This window comes from Carassius gibelio, chromosome A25, assembly GCF_023724105.1.
Source record: "Carassius gibelio isolate Cgi1373 ecotype wild population from Czech Republic chromosome A25, carGib1.2-hapl.c, whole genome shotgun sequence".
Classification (NCBI taxonomy): domain Eukaryota; kingdom Metazoa; phylum Chordata; class Actinopteri; order Cypriniformes; family Cyprinidae; genus Carassius; species Carassius gibelio.
In genome coordinates this window covers 6643656-6652347 of record NC_068395.1, presented here as the reverse complement: position 1 = coordinate 6652347, position 8692 = coordinate 6643656, and positions in this window count along the sequence as shown.

The following is an 8692-nucleotide window of genomic DNA, read 5'->3' as shown; positions in this document are numbered from 1 at the left end:
TTTATTTATTATCAGTATTATTATTTTTATTTATTTTTTGCTTCGTAGTGGTAGCCTGCTTCCATCATTTACTAATCTTTTTCAATTAAAAAAAAAAAAAAAAAAAAAAAAAAATTAGCCAGATCCAAAAAGATTACAAAAGCAAAAATATTATTTTAATGTCACCTTTGGCTAATGGGCTTCATGAAATTCTGCATTCATAAAAATGATGATACAGCAAGCATATTTCATTATTTCCTTTAGTTCTCTGGCTCTTAACATGTTTTTCATTATATGCACAACAGTCTACCTGTCTGAAATATTATAAGCCTAAGATTGCATTTCAACCAAAGTGCCTATTTATGACCTCAAATAGTGGTTCTTATGACTTTTCCAAGTGATTTGCTTATTCGAGCGTTAATAGCAACAGCAACACTGCCTCATTTCTGCATAATATTCATATATGCTATTGGATATAATAGAGCTGTCTAGTTAATTATTAGTCGTCATTAAACTGTCCCTCAAAGGTCTGTTCTCAGCTCATATTCATTTCATTCCTGAAGGCATAATCACAGCTCAAAGAATAACGGCTTGCAGTTTAATTATTCTGTGTAAATACTTAAAGATACAAGGTGTTTTTACCCCAGCTACACACAAAAACCTTTATGAAACAGGCTTTGTTATTTAAACTGTGAAATTATGTTTTGTCATCTACTTTAATCATTCATTGTTCTCCTTCAAACAATGGAACTGCAAACGGAATCCCGTAAATTGACAGGAAATTACAGTACTCCTTTTACGGTCGACTCAAAACATTCAATTTGTTTTGAATCCAATGTTGAACCAGCAGTAGAAAAGAAAATGTTATAAACATGCATTCTGCATTTTGCTTAAACTCAATAAAGCACTTTTAGTAATTCTCCTCATGCACTGCATTGTCTCTGTGTGTTTGAATTATCCTGCTCTAATGTGTTTTTCATTAACACAGATCCTGCGCACTGGTGGGTGTTATGTTGACCATGTCAGATCCAAGTAGGGAAAGAGAGAGCAAGCAACTAAAAAAAATTCTAGTGCCATTTTGTTTTGTGTGCACTGTAATTAACTTGCCAGCAGTAGCACATTAGCGTTGCATTAAGCTCTCAAGAGAAGAGCTCAGGCGCTAGGTAAACAACAGGAGCTTGTGTCGACTGTGACTTACGTATTGCTTTGGAGACTCGGTGACCCTCATTAGAGTGGTGCCCTCTTCCTGGTGCCCACAAAAGCATGCAGGGCTTTAACTGTCACCCTGGCACCAGTGGTAATGCCTACCATTCCAGCTTGGTTAATTATTACTCATCTATGATGAGATTTCTTACAAATGTGGTTCATTATATTGAAGTTTTGAGCAGGCAGAACTCTCTGTAACATATAATACTTTGATAAGAATTAAGCCAAAGTTAAATGTGTTGAAATATTTACTTTTAAGACTTTATATGATATTTGCTAATGATTTATGATCAATTAGGTTTTATGTTGATGTCTGGTCCATAAGGACTAGATGTTGTTTCAATGCATTGTATGGAAATCCAAGCTAACTTTTTCTAGCATTGTATTTTTATATTTTTATTTTTTTTTTGTAATAAAGTTTGTTTCAAAAACTTTTCAACAGTTTAATATATATATATATATATATATATATATATATATATATATATATATATATATATATATATATATATATATATATATATATATATAGTTCAGTTTAACTAGTTCATGAATTATTTTGTGTTTGGTAATTTTTTATGTCTTAATTTGTTTTCATGGCATTTGTATGTTGTTTTCAAACATGTGCATTTTTACTGGGGCATGTTGTCACACATTTTGTTTTTTTTTACCAATTTCAAAAAAGAATTATGTTAGCTTTTTTATTATTATTTTAGGTTCAACATTTTAGCTAGTTCACAAATAATTTTGTGTTTCATAATTGTTTTACAGCTTTTTTCCTGTAGAAAATGATATACATATACATATACATATACATACATAAGGAAACATTTGAACTTGTCCTTTGTGATTTTATCAAAATTTTCTATTAGCCAAAACAACGTTCCATTTTTGCTAGTTTTGTATTTCCATATTGTTTTACTGATTAAATTATGTTGAAAAGTCTGTAATAGACTATTAATAACGACAGGTTCCATAGTGACAACTTGCCCCATGTAATTTTTTAGGAAAACATTAAAAACTACAAATTCTAAGACAATCTGCTACAACATTAGCGTGGCTTAGTGAACATTTCAGCAGCTGTGACTTTTCAAACCTCTGAAAGTAACCTTGAAGCATTTGGACACCTTGCATTCATCCTTTCCTCTCAATATGCACTCATCCGTCCATTGTTCCTGTCCATTACTCTTCCTCCAGCGTGCGGTCGCTCCTTTAGTGAACCTCTCGTTCGCAGCAGACCTGTCACCCCTGATGCGCAGTGGTAACGGCACCCAGCAGCACCGGCTCTGTGTGTCCTGTCAGGTTGCCGTATAAATTGTGTCAGGAACAATCTGTTGCCGATTTGTCCGTCTCTGGTGGTGTCCAGCCAAGCGGCAGGTCTGCAGCCTCTCTGACCTCAGGTGATGGGACCAACTGCCTTGTCACATGATATTTGTGGAAAGACCTGCACACCGTGTTTGTGTTTGCGAAAGAGTGTGTTTGTGTGTGTGTGTGCACGCTGTAGGCTGTTTGTACAGTAATTAGCTACAGTAGGGAGGAGGTGGCAAGAGTAATTCGAACAGACAAGATTTTTTACACTTGAAAGAGAGATCACACATACACTCGAAGTCTTTGTATATGGGAGAGACCGAGAAACTTGATACCTTGAAGAAATGTATTTTTGAAGGTAATGCAATTTTAGTATCGAAATTTCAGTTTGGTCACGTCCACAATATGCAGTATAGCCTGTAAACGTTTAGTGACGTGGATTCCATGTTATTCCATATTTGTAAATCTCTGTTCAGAATGACTTCATGTTGCAACATCAAATATGGATAGAAATAAAATCCATGATACAATGTGCAAATCTCCCAGAATTCCCTCTGGAAAGACACTCAGAAGCAAAAGCATGGTGTAAACTTGCTGTTTATGTGCTTTTAAGTGTATTCAACACTCTCTCTAAAAAAAATAAATAATAATAAATAAATAAATAAAGGTTCAAAGTTGTCACTGGGGTGGTACCTTTACAAAAGGCACACCTTTGTACCTAAACAGTCCACATTGGTACCTAAGGTGTACATGTTAGTATCTAAAAGTGACCAGTGACAGCTTTTGTACCTTTTTTCTCTGAGAGTGAACATATATACTTTACAAGGCTCTCTGGGGGTCAGACCCACAATCTTGGAGCGGTTAATAAACAGAACTGCTTGCGTCTTGCGGAAGAACATCGTAGCCGGAACTACTTCTCTCTGTTTATGTCTATGAAGAATCACAAAGGTACTGGGTTACTCCGCCGCGGTACCGAAGCAATCTAAAATAGTCCGAATATAAACACTTATTATAGGTGTACCCTAGTGATTCAGGACAAGCCAAAAACACGGTTTGGAAAATGGATTCATGGTGTACTCGCTTATTATATACATTTTTCTACATTTTGAACACAAACAAAGTTACGGACCACAGCTCTGATTGGTTATTTTTTACCGGGAGTGATGGAGTTTCTGCAAATGGCAATAGGACCACTGGGAGGAGCCAGAGGAGCTTGCTTTTTTCACAGATTATCGGTTTCATATTCTACTGTCAGGACATAATGACAGGTTTAATAAATATGTAAAAAAAATATATTTTTTTTTACAAAAGTTCCTTACAGCACCTTGAACACAGATATGAGATGGATCTCCTCAGTCTATCACAAAGCATCGTAGGAGACGTCACCATATCCCAACGGAAATGCAGGCGAGCCCGCGGTGACACGACCTTGGGTTTCTGCGTGTGTGTGTGTGTGTAGACGTGAGGTTTTGTGTGAAGTGGTCACTGTGGGGCATCGAAAGCAGCTGCAGCTGTCCACTCAGGGGTGTGTGTCCCGGGGTGTGATGGCCAGTGAGGGTGGTTTAGCCACAGCGTGGCAAAGTCGTCTGTTTGCTGAGGAGGTGACCAGGACCCCTGGGGGAACAGAAGAGGACACACACACTTCCAAAAACACACATGCATGCGACATTTGAAGAGTCAAACCGAGACACCATACTGGGCATTAGCACCAAACACCACATGACAGTTGCATTATCTTCTACTTCAATAGTTAAATGATATATAGACCTTTTGGTAAAATTTTATAAGAAATGTTTGTTAAATTTATTTAAAATATTTGAGAACAGTTTGAGATATTGCTGATATCTGAAATTTCTGATGAGGCCAGCTGTGTGTAAAGTTAAGGACTGGATAATTTGATTAAAATATTATTTTGTCATTTTTTTGTTGGTATTATGCAAATGTATGTTATGCATCTTCTTTAGGGCCATTTTTATATGTTTGATTATCTTAAAAAGACCTTTATCTTAAACCTTTACTAACTAAATTAATTAAATTTGTATATTTTGAAAACGTTCTTAAATGTTTCAGTGTCCTATTTGTGTCCTATTTTGTCATTAAGCAAATGTCTGTGCAATTTCAGTGCTTTACATGACGTTATTTTCTAAGATTTGCTCTCTTATTTTTGAAAAATATTAAAAAAAAACTTGTTATATATTTAAAATATATAATTTTATAAAAACAATAATAAAAGATTTTAAATAATTCAATAAAGTGTAAAACTAAATGTTTTATCAAATATTTCATATAAAATGTTTATAAAAACATTGTTAAGTTGCTATTATGTAAATATCTGTGGTGCATCTTTGGTTCTTTTTATGACTTTGTTTTTTAAAGATCATATCTTATTTTTTTTAATTGTTAAAAATCATGTTAAGTAAAAATTAAATTAAGTAAAAATTTAAGTAAACTTAATATTTGATTAAGTGTTTTATTATTAAATGTTTTATTAAGTATTTAATTAATTGAATTTAATTTAAAAAAAAATTTTGATAAATGTTTATAATAATATAAAAATGCTTAAGATAATAAAGTTGTTTTATTATTAAAAATGCATTTACGAAGGGTGTATATACTTGTGTATGTGTATGTGTGTTCAGATCTTTGATGCTGCAGGTGAGCCGGCCTCAGAATCAGTCGCCTCCTTTGCATAAGCACTAATGACAGCAGTCAGCACATGTAAATGAAGACGCTTCGCTCTGATTGAGAGAAAGCAATGTGGATGAGTAGCCACACACTAATCATCACAGCGGGGAGCTCCATCTGATTGAGTCCCATCATTCCACATGTGTTCAACATCGGTCCATTTAAATGTCAGGCCTTGATGGGCCACCCCAACTGCACACAGGGGAGGGGTGGGAGACGGGATGTTTGGGAAAGGGGGTGCGGTTGTGATCTGATGAGACGAAATTACTTTTTAATTAGTCGATTCTTTAGACTTTCATAATTGTTTTGGTCTTACAACAAATGTGAGGCCTGTAATTTTGAAAGCTATTTTCAGGATGAAAGCTCAGGCAGCATGAGAGAGAGTTTGAGAGATACTGAAAGGAGGGATGAAAATTATAGCGACGATTCAGTGTTTGAACACTCATTGTTTACTGTATGTTTTTAACTACATGTTGGTGCCCAAGACTGGTTACTAGTTTGAATCAAACTTTTTTTGAATAGTGAGTTTGATTGCAGGCTAGTTTCTATGACAGGGACCTTTGACCTCAGCTATGCTTGTCCTGTGATCTTGGCTTTTTTGAGTGTCCACTTTACCTTTAGCTCTCTGAATTATTGATTCTCTTTTGAATTAAATATTACCATACCCCATCTGTGTCTGCCTTATTGAGATCTACCCCTCTAGTGTGTGCATTTTATTATTATTTTTTTATTATTATTATTATTATTATTACCGATCAATAGAACATGCAACAGACCATGATTTTATGTGTGTGAGATGGCTCTAGAATGTATATATACTGTATATGTATATATAATGTATACATATATATTCTGTAATTATTGTGGCTGTAAATATAACAATAAAGTAAAAATATAAACATTTTAAATATATCCATGTATGGACAGAATAAATGGAAGAAAAAGAAAAAAGGAATTTGATGGCCTCAAATTAATGTCATCTTCTGTAGATCATGGAGCTCTGTTTCCCCCTAGTGGTCAGAATAAATTCAACTTCATTTTAAATCAGGTTTCTGTACTTTCTATCACATGCTTTTTACAGTAGACCGCGGAAAACCATTAGGTAAATGTCCTATGTTATAATATTAAAGAAAAATGTGGTTATTTGATAAAAATGGCTTTCCTATTTGTTATTGTTGTTGTTACAGAAATTCTGTGTGTGCGTGTGCGTTCTAAAAAAAAATATTTTAAAGGCTTTACATTTGTATATGTTATATATATGTCATATATATATATATATATATATATATATATATATATGTTTAAAATTAAAAATGCAATCAAGCAACTATGACCCAAAACTACAAAAAATGAAAAATACATTAAATGATAAACAGTTTAAGATTAAATTGGAGGAGTCCCTTTCTAACAAGTTTTCTTTGGCCACAAGATGGAACCAAAACTCTCAGGACTGAGGTTGGTCTATTATATATATATATATATATATATATATATATATATATATATATATATATATATATATATATATATATATATATATATATATATATATATATATATATATGCATTATGTGCAGCATAATTAGTAATTTAGCAGCAATATTTTTTAGGATATGGATAAGGCTGTATGTTATCAATAGAATTTAAGATATTAATAATTTTTTATTAACTGAGCAAAATCATAGTCCATGTTGTGAGTTGTTTTGTGCATAGGTTTGATAAAATGACTTGGTGATTATGTTTAATCATCGCAGAGTAGAATAATGGCATGAGATCAGATTCTCTACTCAAAGGTTGGAGTAATTTAGACATATCAAAGATATATCTTTATATACCATGCAAAGGTTGTTCTCTATCTTTACTTAATGAAGGTATATACATCCATGAAGCATATTATAATGATTTGAGTAGCAATAATTGTCTTCTCAGATTAGGGATAGATAGGATTGGGATTTGTTTCAGGATCAAGATTAGGTCAAGTGTAGGATTACGATTGTTATTAGGATTAAGCAAGGACTAGAAAGAATGGGTGACATCCTGTAACACAAGGTGACATGACTGACTGCTGCTAAACATGCAAGTGAAATGCTCATGATGTTAGGGGATAACATATCATCCTAATATTGTTTATAAATGAGGCATATCCTGTTTACTCACAAAATTAAGAAACACATGGAAAAGAAATGTTCATTTTAGTTAAAATTATTTCATAATCTCACCTTTTTATAGTTTTAAAGCTTCCACTTAGACCACAATAGTCTATTGTAAAGTACAAAAATAGACCTACTGTAGCAGCAAGAAGACTCATCAGTTTTTTAAGAGGATTTTTACTACAATCGCTAAAATGAGACACGAGATGGCGCCAGTTAGGTGATACGAGAGGACCATAGTTTAATAGTTAATTTGTGTGTGTGTGTGTGTGTGTGTGTGTGTTTTTATCATTCTAGTTCTTTAAGAATATGGAAAGCTTGAGTTTCGTCGTTCATCAACTGCAAAATATTGTTTTGAAAATGTTTCCAGCAATTCCTCCGTGTCATTATCATTGTAGTTATCGTGTGGATTCCATTATTCTTTTAGAACTTTTTATGCTTTAAAAAAAAAGATAATAATAATAATAATAATAATAATAATAAAAATAATAATAATAATAATATATATATATATATATATATATATATATATATATATATATATAAGTTTAGATTAGATTCGATTATTGTCCTGGGCTTAACAGGTCTTAACGATAAGGACACAAAGGAACGGTAGGCTATCTTTGGAAATTGGAATATTTTTTTCCAGCTGATGAACATGAAGAACATTTACACTTTACAGCCAATCAGAATCCACTAGACTTTAAAGAGCTCGAGCAGACGACAAAACTGGAGCATGCCCTTATAATAAACAGAACGTTATCGTCCCGTTGATGTGAACGCAAATGTACAGGTCCATCTAAAGTAATTAGCATATTGTGATAAAAGTTCATTATTTTCCATAATGTAATGATCAAAATTTTACTTTCATATATTTTAGATTAATTGCACACCAACTGAAATATTTCAGGTCTTTTATTGTTTTAATACTGATGATTTTGGCATACAGCTCTTGAAAACCCCAAATTCCTATCTCAAAAAATTAGCATATTTCATCCGACCTATAAAATAAAAGTGTTTTTAATACAAAAAAGTCAACCTTCAAATAATTATGTTCAGTTATGCACAATACTCGGGTCGGGAATCCTTTTGCAGAAATGACTGCTTCAATGCGGCGTGGCATGGAGGCAATCAGCCTGTGGCACTGCTGAGGTGTTATGGAGGCCCAGGATGCTTCGATAGCGGCCTTAAGCTCATCCAGAGTGTTGGGTCTTGCGTCTCTCAACTTTCTCTTCACAATATCCCACAGATTCTCTATGGGGTTCAGGTCAGGAGAGTTGGCAGGCCAATTGAGCACAGTAATACCATGGTCAGTAAACCATTTACCAGTGGTTTTGGCACTGTGAGCAGGTGCCAGGTCGTGC